The sequence below is a fragment of the Mesoplodon densirostris genome, chromosome 1, assembly GCF_025265405.1.
Source record: "Mesoplodon densirostris isolate mMesDen1 chromosome 1, mMesDen1 primary haplotype, whole genome shotgun sequence".
Classification (NCBI taxonomy): domain Eukaryota; kingdom Metazoa; phylum Chordata; class Mammalia; order Artiodactyla; family Ziphiidae; genus Mesoplodon; species Mesoplodon densirostris.
The window spans coordinates 8,727,503-8,739,111 of NC_082661.1; the positions used below are offsets into that span (position 1 = coordinate 8,727,503).

At 45.9% G+C, this 11,609-nt stretch overlaps 1 pseudogene; it reads left to right on the forward strand.

The window, feature by feature from the left end:
• The first annotated feature begins 639 nt into the window (after positions 1-639).
• LOC132487705 (polypeptide N-acetylgalactosaminyltransferase 11-like) lies at positions 640-2,382 on the forward strand (annotated as a pseudogene).
• Positions 2,383-11,609: the final 9,227 nt, after the last annotated feature.

Below are 11,609 nucleotides of genomic sequence, written 5' to 3' on the forward strand. Positions count from 1 at the left end.
ATGGGATAATTGGCTGCCTCTGCCCCTAGAGAACACCTGAAATAGGAATATGTGCACCTGTGTTTTTAATCAAAGTGAAACATAATAACCGGGGGCAGTCAAGAGGTACAGTAAATGTGTCAGTGGTGCTTCTGGTAAGTTCATGGTGGTGAGTAGCTGGACCGCATCCTTGTGAGTGAATGAGAGGGCCAGACCAGTGGAGAACAGAACTCAGAGGGACTTCAGGCCTTGACAGGGACATGATCTTTGTCCTGAGTACAGTGAGAAACCACTGGATGTTTCGGGAGGGGGTTGTGGGATGATCAGATTGATGTTTTAGATGGTCACTCTGAGCTGGGTGTGGGACAGGAGTAGATGAAGCCAGAATGGAACCCAGACTCCTGATTCTGATTCAGTTGGTCTCGGGGGGAGGGGGAGGCATCAGTGAGATGTAAAAGTCCCCCACATGGTTCCAGTATGGAGCCAGGGTCCTGGAGGTCAAGCTCCGGAAGTGTGGCCCCCAACCCACGACTGCATCCCCAGAGTTTCTCACTCTCACGCCAGTTCACACCCAGCCTCCAGCACCAGCTTATGGCTCCAGCACCTTCTGCTCCAGGAAGTTGAAAGCAGCCCTTCAGCTATGCTGGGTCTACAGTGGGAAGTGTCACCGTGCGATATTTCTGTTCTGGATGTTCTTTTACACCTGTGAACTGGACAGTTTTGCTTTTTGTTTATTTCAGCTTCAGTGAACTGACAACCACTTAAGAATGTGCTCGTCAAGGTGTCTGGGCTCCATGGACTATTTCCTCCCCAAATTCTATCCCTGTTTCACTCGAGGTCCAAGTGGAGTATTAGAATCACAGTTCAAAGCAAACAAAATTGATGATGTGAGAGATAACCATATTGAAGATCCAGAAAAAGATAATGTGAAATTCTCTTCTGCATTGGGTATGATTTTTAATGAAAGTGATCAGGCATTGAGAGACCTGCGGTATCAGAAACATGCCTTCAATATACTTCTGAGTCAGGGCTTGGATGCCACAGAGATGTAGCAGATACGAGGAGTGCAGCATGTACAGACAAGTCTGACTCAATGGATTTGCCAGTGGCTGCTGTTGCTATTTGTTTCTACAGTGAAGGCTTGTGTGCCTGGCTCTGGCCTCTGCACAGCCTCCTAGACCACATGGGTGCCTGGATTCTTCAGGAAATCATGCTCGTGGACAGTGATTTGAAAGGAGAGCTACATGAATATGTCCAAAACTACCTCCTTGGCAAAATTAAAGTAATAAAAAATACAAAGCGTGGGAGATTGATTTGAGGAAGAATAATTACAGCGGCTGCGACGTGGCCGGCTCCTTGCTGGCCGTCATCCAGGAGGACTAGCGGACGGTAGGATGCCTGGTGACCAGTACCATCAGGGCTGACCCTCGCCTACAGCTCCTCCCCTGTGTTGTGAGGGGAATTCAACTGGGGGCTGCATTTCAGATGGGGTCGTGCTCCCTTTTCCAAGCTCAGAGGCCTGGAGGGAGCTACTACACCAATCAAGTCACTTACCATTGCTGGAGGATTGTTTGCCATGAAGAGAAACTATTTCATTGAACTTGGACAGTGTGACAGTGGCAGGGATATCTGGGGAGGAGAAAATTTCGAAATATCATTTCGGATTTGGATGGGTAGAGGTAAACTCTTCATCATCCCTTGCTCTAGAGTTGGACACATTTTTGGAAAAAGGCGACCGTATGGTTCTCCTGAAGGCGAGGATATCATGACATGCGTGATGAGACTGGTTCATGTTTAGTTGGATGAATATAAGGAGGAGTATTTTTCCATAAGACCTGGGCTGGGGTCCAAAAGCTTTGGAAATATCAATAAGCATGTTGAATAGAGGAAGAAGTTGGGTTGTAAATCATTTAAATGATATTTGGATAACATTTACCAAGAGATGCAGATACCCGAGCCCAATGCCAAACCCTAGCAATCCATTTTTATCGAAAGAAGGTCAAAATGTCCCAAAGTCCTTCAGTGGGAAAGGCTCTGGCACCTCCAGATCAGTAAGTGTCTGGTGGCCCAGGGCTGCCCAAGTCAGAAGAGAGGCCTAGGAGTGCTTAAGGGATGTGGCTACAGTGACCCTAGCCTGCTCTGAATTCATAACAAAGAGCATGACTTGGCTTTAAATAATCTCCCTTTGCCTGGATATGTCAGAAACTCATCCATCAAGTGCTCATGAAGTGTAATGGGTCAGGGGCAGCCCAGCAATAGAATTTTGGGAAGAATAAGTTTAGGCTGTACCAGGTGCCAGGTGGACAGTGCCTAAGAGTGGTCAATCTACCGAGTCACAAAGTCTCTGTTGCTATGGCAACCTGTGATGGCACCTCCTCACAACGGTGGCATTTGGAGAGTTAAGACAGACTCCGTGGCTGGAATGGTGATTCATCACACTTGTCCTCCTAATGGAGAGGCCTGAGAAGATTAGCGAAGGTGAGACTGCAGATATACTAGAGATTGGAGCACCAAGTGACCATCAGAAGGTGAAGAAGTATGTTTCACCAAGACATTAAGGTCACTTCTGAGCTGCCGGTAAGGAATTTTTTCCTTATGACAGAAAACAAGAATACAATTTTAACTCTATTAAAGACAAGTTTGTAGAGAAGGGCAAAACCCAGGAAACGGACAGGCCTATTCAAATCTATTTACACTTCTTTTTAATTTTTTTTAAATAAAATAAAATTTTTTTAATTTTTATTTATTTATGGCTGTGTTGGGTGTTCTTTTCTGTGCAAGGGCTTTCTCTAGTTGCGGCAAGTGGGGGCCACTCTTCATCGCGGTGCGCGGGCCTCACTATCGCGGCCTCTCTTGCTGCGGAGCACAGGGTCCAGACGCGCAGGCTCAGTAGTTGTGGCTCACGGGCCTAGTTGCTCCGCGGCATGTGGGATCCTCCCAGCCCAGGGCTCGAACCCGTGTCCCCTGCATTGGCAGGCAGATTCTCAACCACTGCGCCACCAGGGAAGCCCCTACACTTCTTTTTAACCCATTTTAATAATGGAATGGCATTTATCTGATCAGAAACTTGTTATGATTTCCTTTCTTAGAAGACTTCATAGGAGATTGTTAATTTTTTCCCACTTCTATTACCATGTTCTAAATAATGTTAAACAGATTGCATCCACATTACTTTCAACTCCAGAAGGCATCGTTTATAAGATTATATTTAAGAGGCAGTTAACTATTTTAAAGTATTTTGATGAATTATGGTACTATTTACATTTAAAGGATCCTTTTTATTATTTAAAAAAATAACAATAATATGGAGCTGGGGTGAAACTTCCTGCACTATACTAAGTCCTCCAAAACTTGAGACCCTGTTGTGGCCCCACAAGAAAGATTCACACAGCCTAAGCTTCATCAGCCCAACAGCCACAGAGAACTCACTCCTCAGCGGGGCAGCCTGGTTCTCCTTCAGGCGGCTCTGATGGCTGGAAAATTCTTCCTTATTTCAAAGACCAAATCTTCTCCATTGGTTCAGCCTAGCCCTCTGCACAGAGTAAACATTCCAGTTCTTTTAACAGCCCCACCCATGAGCTGGTTTCAGTGACTTCTGTTTCCTTCCCTTTTATCTTCCTTTTCTTTAATATATAATGCAGGCACATGGGAGGAGAAAGTGTAAAAGTGAGATGAAGGGCAAATCAAACCTTATCTGCCATACCTCCAGGCTCTGGAATCCCCCCCCACCCCCGCCCCAGATAGTCATGTCGTTACCACTTCCTATCTTTTCAAGAGAAATTATGCATTTGCAAAGTATACACATTCTTTTAGACAAAAACATTACGTACACTATTCTGCACCTTGCTTTTCTTAAACCTAGTAATAAATTTTGGAGATGATTCCACGTCAGTATTTAAAGCCGCACCTGATTCTTTTAAAAGCAACATAGGCAGTTTAATAAAAACCACACTTCATTAAACTAGTTCCCTGCTGATGGACACGAGGTAGTTTCCAATCTTTTGCTACTACAAACAAAACAATCATGAATATCCTTGCATTGCATATACCTCTTTGTACAGGTATCTGTGTGATAGATTTAGAGCAATGCAATTGCTAGATTGAAAGATACATGCATTAAAAAAAATTTTTCCCCCCAGTACGCGGGCCTCTCACTGTTGTGGCCTCTCCCGTTGCGGAGCACAGGCTCCGGACGCGCAGGCTCAGCGGCCATGGCTCACGGGCCTAGTTGCTCCGCGGCATGTGGGATCCTCCCGGACGAGGACACGAACCTGTGTCCCCTGCATCGGCAGGCGGACTCTCAACCACTGCGCCACCAGGGAAGCCCCTGTGCATTTAAATTTTTAATACACATTGCCAAATTGGCATCCAATGAAGTGGTACCAGTTTGCTCTCCACCAGCAAAGTATGAGAGTTCCTGCTCTCTCTCACGCTTAGGAGATGAACTAGTTTGTAATGCCCTCCTGGAATTGTCTTGCCCTGAACTGAACCCATTGTTTCTGTGTGACCAGTGACCTCCGTGAATGTAAAATATCCTCTCTCATTCCAGTTACTCTACTTCTTTTAAAACAAACAAACAAACAAACAAACAAACAGAACCTCAACACTGAAGCTGCCATTGTAACCAGGGCCACATCACTGACATTTAGTCATTAAGCTCTGTTCCACAGTGTGCCTGCTAAACCAGGTTTCTCCCTTTTTGTGCCTGGGCTTTGGAATTTTTGTATGCAAGTTGCAGAAGTTTCCATTTATCTGTGTATTCGTTTCCTTTTGCTGCTGTAACAAGTTACACAAATTTGGCGCCTTAAAGCAACACAGACTTATTATCTTCCAGCTCTATTGTTCTGAAGTCCAAAACGAGTCTCAGTGGGCTAAAATCAAGATATCAGGTCTGCGTTCCTTCTGGATGCTCTAGGAGAGAATCCACTTACCATTTCCAGCTTCCAGAGACTGCCTGCATCCCTGAGCTCCTTCTTCCACCTCAAAGCCAGCAGCACAGCATCTTCAGTCTCTCTCTGGCTCTGACCCCCGCTTCGATCGTCACATCTCCTTCCTTGACTGCCCTGTTTGTGTCTTGCTTCTTTTAAGGACCCTGTGATTACATTAAGCCCACTTAGGTAATCCAGGATAATATTCCTGTCTTAAGATCCCTAATTCAATTATATCTGCAAAGTCCATTTTGCCACTTAAGGTAACGTAACATATTCACAAGCTCTGGGGATTATCTTTAGGGAGCCATTATTCTGCAGACCCCAATCTGCATTAAATATCATCTTGTTAAGGCTAATTGCTTCAAAGGCTGCTTGGACATAAATGTGCTTTCAGGGAGGGTCTGGGTATAATCGCTTCTACAAGGATTTTTTTTTTTTTTTTGAGTATAATTGCTTTACAATGTTGTGTTAGTTTCTGCTGCACAACAAAGTGAATCAGCTATATGTGTACATATATCCCCTCCCTCTTGGACCTCCGTCCCCCATCCCACCCATCTAGGTCATCACAGAGCACTGAGCTGAGCTCCCTCTGCTATACAGCAGGTTCCCACTAGCTATCTATTTTACACTAAGTACCAACCAGAACATAATGTTGAGCTGGGCATCCTTGGGGCTAGAGTGAAAAATTACAAAACAACTAACAGATGGATCTGAGCTTTACAGTTTATAAAGAGCATTTACATCCATTATGCATTTCCCATTTCCCACTGTCAGGTAAAGAATCGGCCTGGAGCCTCACAGCAGGTACAGGTCAGTGAGATTCTTCAGGCTCCAAAGCTGTGGCTCTTTCCACGGCACCAGCTGCACCAGAGTTGTGCTACCAGCCCCCACGGAGTTTCCAATAAAAGTCCTTGAGAATTCTTTTCCTCTGTGGGTTTCCAGAGCTGCCCGTTCCCATAAGCTACCCATTTGGGTTGGAGTAAAAGTTCCTTTTTTACCAGTTTCCAGAGCTTGTTCTCACACCTTAGCCACCCAGAACTCACGACAGCCTCGTCCGCTGAGCAGGGCGGGCCTGGGACAGGCTCGCCACATCCTTGATGGCACCAGGGAGACAGAGACCCAAAAGGATGGGGACTACGGCCAAGGTCACAGGAGACTCAAAACCACAGGGCTTCTCTCACTGAGCCATACTGTCTCTTCCAGAGAGGCTGCCCTGAAAAGCTAGCAATTCCCAAACCCCCGAATGGTCTGACCTTCACTCGAGGACATTACGGATGTCTTAGAAATTGGAGGCTGAGTAGAGAACTAACATACATGGAGTACTTACTGCGTGCCAACGCTTTCCAGAGACAGCTCATTTAATCCTTCTAACAGTTTGGGTGTTATTATCACCATTTTAATGATGGCGGCTCTGAGAGGTTAACGGTCACAAAGATGGCAATGAATGGATTCCATACCAGGTCATTCTGATTCCAAAGCCCATGACTTTTCCTCCCGCCCATGCTGGAGGATGAGCTGAGGAGGATTCCAGGTTAAAAAAAAAAATCTAGCACCTGCTTTGTGAGAGTACAGAGCCTTCAAACGCCCTGGTTAGGCTTAGCTGGCTTGCTGGAAGTGAGTGCAGCTGGCGGGAGAGGCTGGGAGGGAAAGTGCAGGCCAGCTGTGCCCTGGCTCGTGTCCAGTGACCTGCAGCCCTGGGAGCAGGTGCCAGAACCCTCCCTGTCCAAGAGAGAGAGGAGGTCCAGGGAGTGCGGTCAGGGGTGGGGGGGAAAGGTCAGAGCCCACTGCCAGGTAAAGTCACCAAACAAACACTAGCTAGAGAGCTAGAGGCTTGTCCAGAAGTGTTCTCAGGGCTTGCTTGGATTACCATTTGTCTGAGTTGGGCTTCATTTCCATATTTCCTTCAGTTTAGACCCCATCTGCTTCTCTGTTTGCCTGAGCCCACCGCTAGAGACACAGGCATGCAATTATCCAACTCCTACGCATTTTTCTTGTTCTCTTTCTCTTTGGGTTTAATTTCCATCAGAGGCTCTGCCTTGAGCTTGCTTAAAAACCTGCAATTGTGAGGGGGCAGCTAATGAGACCAGGAGCAAACTTCTGCACTGTGCAGCTATTTTTTTTTAATGAGATAAACAGGGAAGATGTCAAACAGACAGATTTCTATGTTGCTCCATGACTGAAAGGGTCCCCAGCATTGCAAGTAAACATGCTGCAATTAGCACATGTCAGGGGCCAGGGGTTGGGTTTCGTCCCTGGGGTCCTTGGGCTTCTTGACCTTGCCTGAGATGTGTGACTGGATCTTGCCTGGCTGAAGATCCACTGTCCAGTGCTCCCAGGTCCAGAGACCCTTTTGGTCACGGTCAACAGAGATGCACCCTGGAAAGGCCACTGAGTGTGGCGACAGAGCTCTGACCTCAGCTACCGCACGGCTGCCTTTCCAAGGGCGGTTTGTTTTCCTCCCCAAGCACATTATGGGGTAATGACTGGGACTGTGGAAATTGCACACAGCGTGTGTCATAATGAATATTTTGACTTGGAATACTCATTCTCAGCATTCTCAGCAACTCCCAGTGTCTGCGGAAACTCAAGGGGCGGCAGAAAAATCTATCGTGAAAGTGCCACTCACGCAGCGTAGCTAATAATGGGAATTCAGGAGCATTTATTTAGCGCCTGCTGTGTACCTGTCTCTGGGCTGAGCACTTGGGGTACAGAAATGAGTAAGATGCAGCCTCTGTCCTTCTTTGGATCTAATGGAGAGAATCGGAGAGTTAAAATGATGCTGTACCCAATGAAGTCCCCCTCCCCCCACCTGCCTGCACCCAACCCCTCAGGTCTAGATTTACCCAGCGAAAAGGAAGGGTTGGCTCAAGGCTTAAGCTTTTTCTTGAACCGACACCTATTTGAGGTCTGTTCTTCCTCCCCAAGGGGAGAACACTCTCCTTGCCCTCTTCCCTCCCGTCTGCCCATGGCTAGAGCCCAGGGCAGGGGTCAGAGGTCCCACCCCAGCCCCTTCCAGGGCACACTTGGGAATGGCTCAGTGCCATGGTACCCGAGCCTGGTCACACACTGGAGCTGCCTGGGTCGCTCAGTGACAGTGCAGATGCCGGGCCCTTCGACAGAGGTTCTGATGTGTGGCTTTGGGACTGGTCTCCGGAGTCGTGTTTGGAATGATCGCTCCAGGTGATTCTGGTGCCTGGTCAGGCTTGGGAACCGCTAACCCAGGACCAAAGTACCATTTTTTGTCACTTCCAGCTGCTGGCAGGAGCCTCCTCCCTTCTCTGGAACACATTTCTCTCCTCTATAGAAGTACGCTTGATGACCTCTGAGGCCCACCCTGCCTCTGACCACCTGTGTGTCCACAGGCGGGCCACCCGGGCGCTGCCCACGATGGTGCCCTTCCTTCGCACCCCTACGTCTCAGGGGAGAAGAGAGCCAGCGAACCTGGACGTGATGCGGGTCTCAGCCCCTCCACTTGCTTCCTGGGGACCCAAGCCGGGTCCCCTCCCCTCTCTGGGCCTCAGTTGTGGGTAAATCTGTGAGGAATTTCAGCAGATTACCACCACTTTGTGCTTCTTTGCCTCGGGGAACTTTTCGGGGCAGAAATCAAAGCACCTTGAAGGCAAAGCCAGGAGCCCTGGGTGGAAACTACCTTCGAGGCAGTGAGAGCCCCCGGGGCAGCTGTGTTGCGGGCTCTGCGGACGGACGCCGCCCTGCCATCCCTGCGCAGCCCGCTGGGGGCGCCGGAGCTGCATGAGGGGCGGGAGGGAGGGTCTGCCCTGCGTCCAGCCTGCCTCCAGGAGAGTCTGGACGGGAGCTCACGCCGCCCCTAACTGCCAACCCATCCTTCCTCCAGCTCTTGCCAGTTTCCGTGGGAGCCGGGCTCTCCAGACCGGGGGAACCCACGAGGTGCCCCTCCGTGCACCACATTTCTGAGAAGCTGTTTAAAGGAGGAGAGAGGTTAAACCAGCCCATCACAAATTCCATATATATGTGTTAGCATACGGTATTTGTCTTTCTCTTTCTGACTTACTTCACTCTGTATGACAGAGTGAAGTAAGTCAGAAAGAGAAAGACAAATACCGTATGCTAACACATATATATGGAATTTAAGGAAAAAAAACAAAAATGTCATGAAGAACCTAGGGGTAAAACAGGCATAAAGACACAGACCTACCTGAGAATGGACTTGAGGATATGGGGAGGGGGAAGGGTAAGCTGTGACAAAGCGAGAGAGAGGCATGGACATATATACACTACCAGACGTAAGGTAGATAGCTAGTGGGAAGCAGCCACATAGCACAGGGAGATCAGCTGGTGTTTGTGACCACCTAGAGGGGTGGGATAGGGAGGGTGGGAGGGAGGGAGACGCAAGAGGGAAGGGATATGGGAACAGATGTATACGTATAACTGATTCACTTTGTTATAAAGCAGAAACTAATGAAAAAATTTTTTAAAATTTAAAAAAAATTAAAAATAAATAAATTTTTAAAAATGTAAAAAAACAAAAAACAAAAAAACCCCCAGCCCATCACGAAACTTCAAGATAGACCCTCCCCATGCCCTTGTTGGCCACCCCCCACCATTTACATCCAGCTCCGCGAGCTCTCAGTACCCCCTTCCCCCGTCCTCCCTGTGCTCCAGGCTCCCTTCTCAGCTTCCTGTGGGTGAGGGGATAATCTCAGGGTTAACCGAAAGGAGGCTGTCAAAAGCTGCTTTCACATCAAGGTGTGAATGACAAAATCACACACTAAACTAGGGATTCTCCAACTGCGTTCCACAGACCGAATTTAGTCCATGAATTTGGTGGACAATGTGGTCCTCATTTTCACTAAAAAATTTAGCATTAACTTCAATTATGAATGAGGAGTAGAACATAAGGGTGTTAGCTTATAACTCTGTCACCAGTGGAGATCACAGGTAACTTCACATCCCTTTACAGTTGATACAGGTACTCGAAATCTTATTTAGGCTCATCTTTTGAAACGATGGTAAATTCTGAGATTGTCACTATTCCTTGTTATTTAATGTGTTGATAACAAAGCACATATATCACTATACTGCAAACATATATGTAAAAAATATTTTGGCAACTACATTTGTAATACGATTGTTTTCTTTCAAAATCTTATGTATTCATTCTTTTAAAAAATGTTATTTAGAGGAGCCCATAGGGTTCACGGGCTGCCAGCAAGTCCATGGCACATAAAAGTTTAAAGACTCCACCTCTAAATTTATCTTAAGATGAATTTCATCCTATTAGGAAAATTTTGAGCAGTATGGAAAAGTGAAGAATTTTCGATAATGGTGAGAGAAGATAATTTTGAGAATTTGTCAAGACTTCCAGGAGCTAGAAGAGATCTTAGAGATATATAGCTTTATTTGTTAAATCAACCTTATTCAGCTTTAATTTACATACAGTAAAATGCACCCATTGTTTTATGTGTGCTAATTGTTTAAAAATCGTGGCTAAAAACAAATAACATAAGCATTACCATCTTAACCATATTAAGTGCACAGTTCAGCCATGTTAATTATATTCACCTTGTTATGTAAAATGCACCCATTAGAAGTGTGCAGTTTGACTAGCTCTGACAATGTTCTCGAGTAACCAGTCATCACTACAATTAAATACACAGTATTTCTATCACTCCCAAAACATTCCTTTGTGTCTCTTTATAATGTCCACTACCCCAAACCCAAGTAACCATTGATCTACTTTTTGTCACTAAAGACTCGTTTTGTCTTTTTTTTTTTTTTAGAGTAAAATTGCTTTACAATGTTGTGTTAGTTTCTGCTGTACAACAAAGTGAATCAGATATATGTATACATGTATCCCCTCCCTCTTGGACCTCCCTTCACCCCCATCCCACCCATCTAGGTCATCACAGAGCGCTGAGCTGAGCTCCCTCTGCTATACAGCAGGTTCCCACTAGCTATCTATTTTACACATGGTAATGTATATATGTCAAACCTAATCTCCCAATTCATCCCACCCTCCGCTTCCCCCCCAACCCCGTGTCCACATGTCCGTTTTCTACGTCTGTGTCTCTATTTCTGCCCTGCAAATAGGTTCATCTGTACCATTTTTCTAGATTCCTCAATATGTGTTAATATATGATACTTGCTTTTCTCTTTCTGACTTACTTCACTCTGTATGACAGACTCTAGGTCCATCCACATCTCTACAAATGACCCAGTTTTGTTCCTTTTTATGGATCAGTAATATTCCATTATATATACATATACATATATATATACATATATATGTATATGTATATATGTATACCACATCTTCTTTATCTATTCACCTGTCGATGGACTTTTAGGTTGTTTCCATGTCCTGGCTACTGGCTATTGTAAGTAGTGCTGCAATGAATACTGGGGTATATGTGACTTTTTGAATCATGGTTTTCTCAGGGTATATGCCCAGTAGTGGGATTGCTGGGTCATATGGTAATTCTATTTTTAGTTTTTTAAGGAACCTCCATACTGTTCTCCATAGTGGCTATATCAATTTACATTCCCACCAACAGTGCAAGAGGGTTCCCTTTTCCCCACAACCTCTCCAGAATTTATTGTTTGTAGAATTTTTTGATGATGGCCATTCTGACTGGTGAGAGGTGATACCTCATTGTAGTTTTGATTTGCATTTCTCTAATGATTAGTGATGTTGAGCATCTTTTCATGTGTATGTTGGCC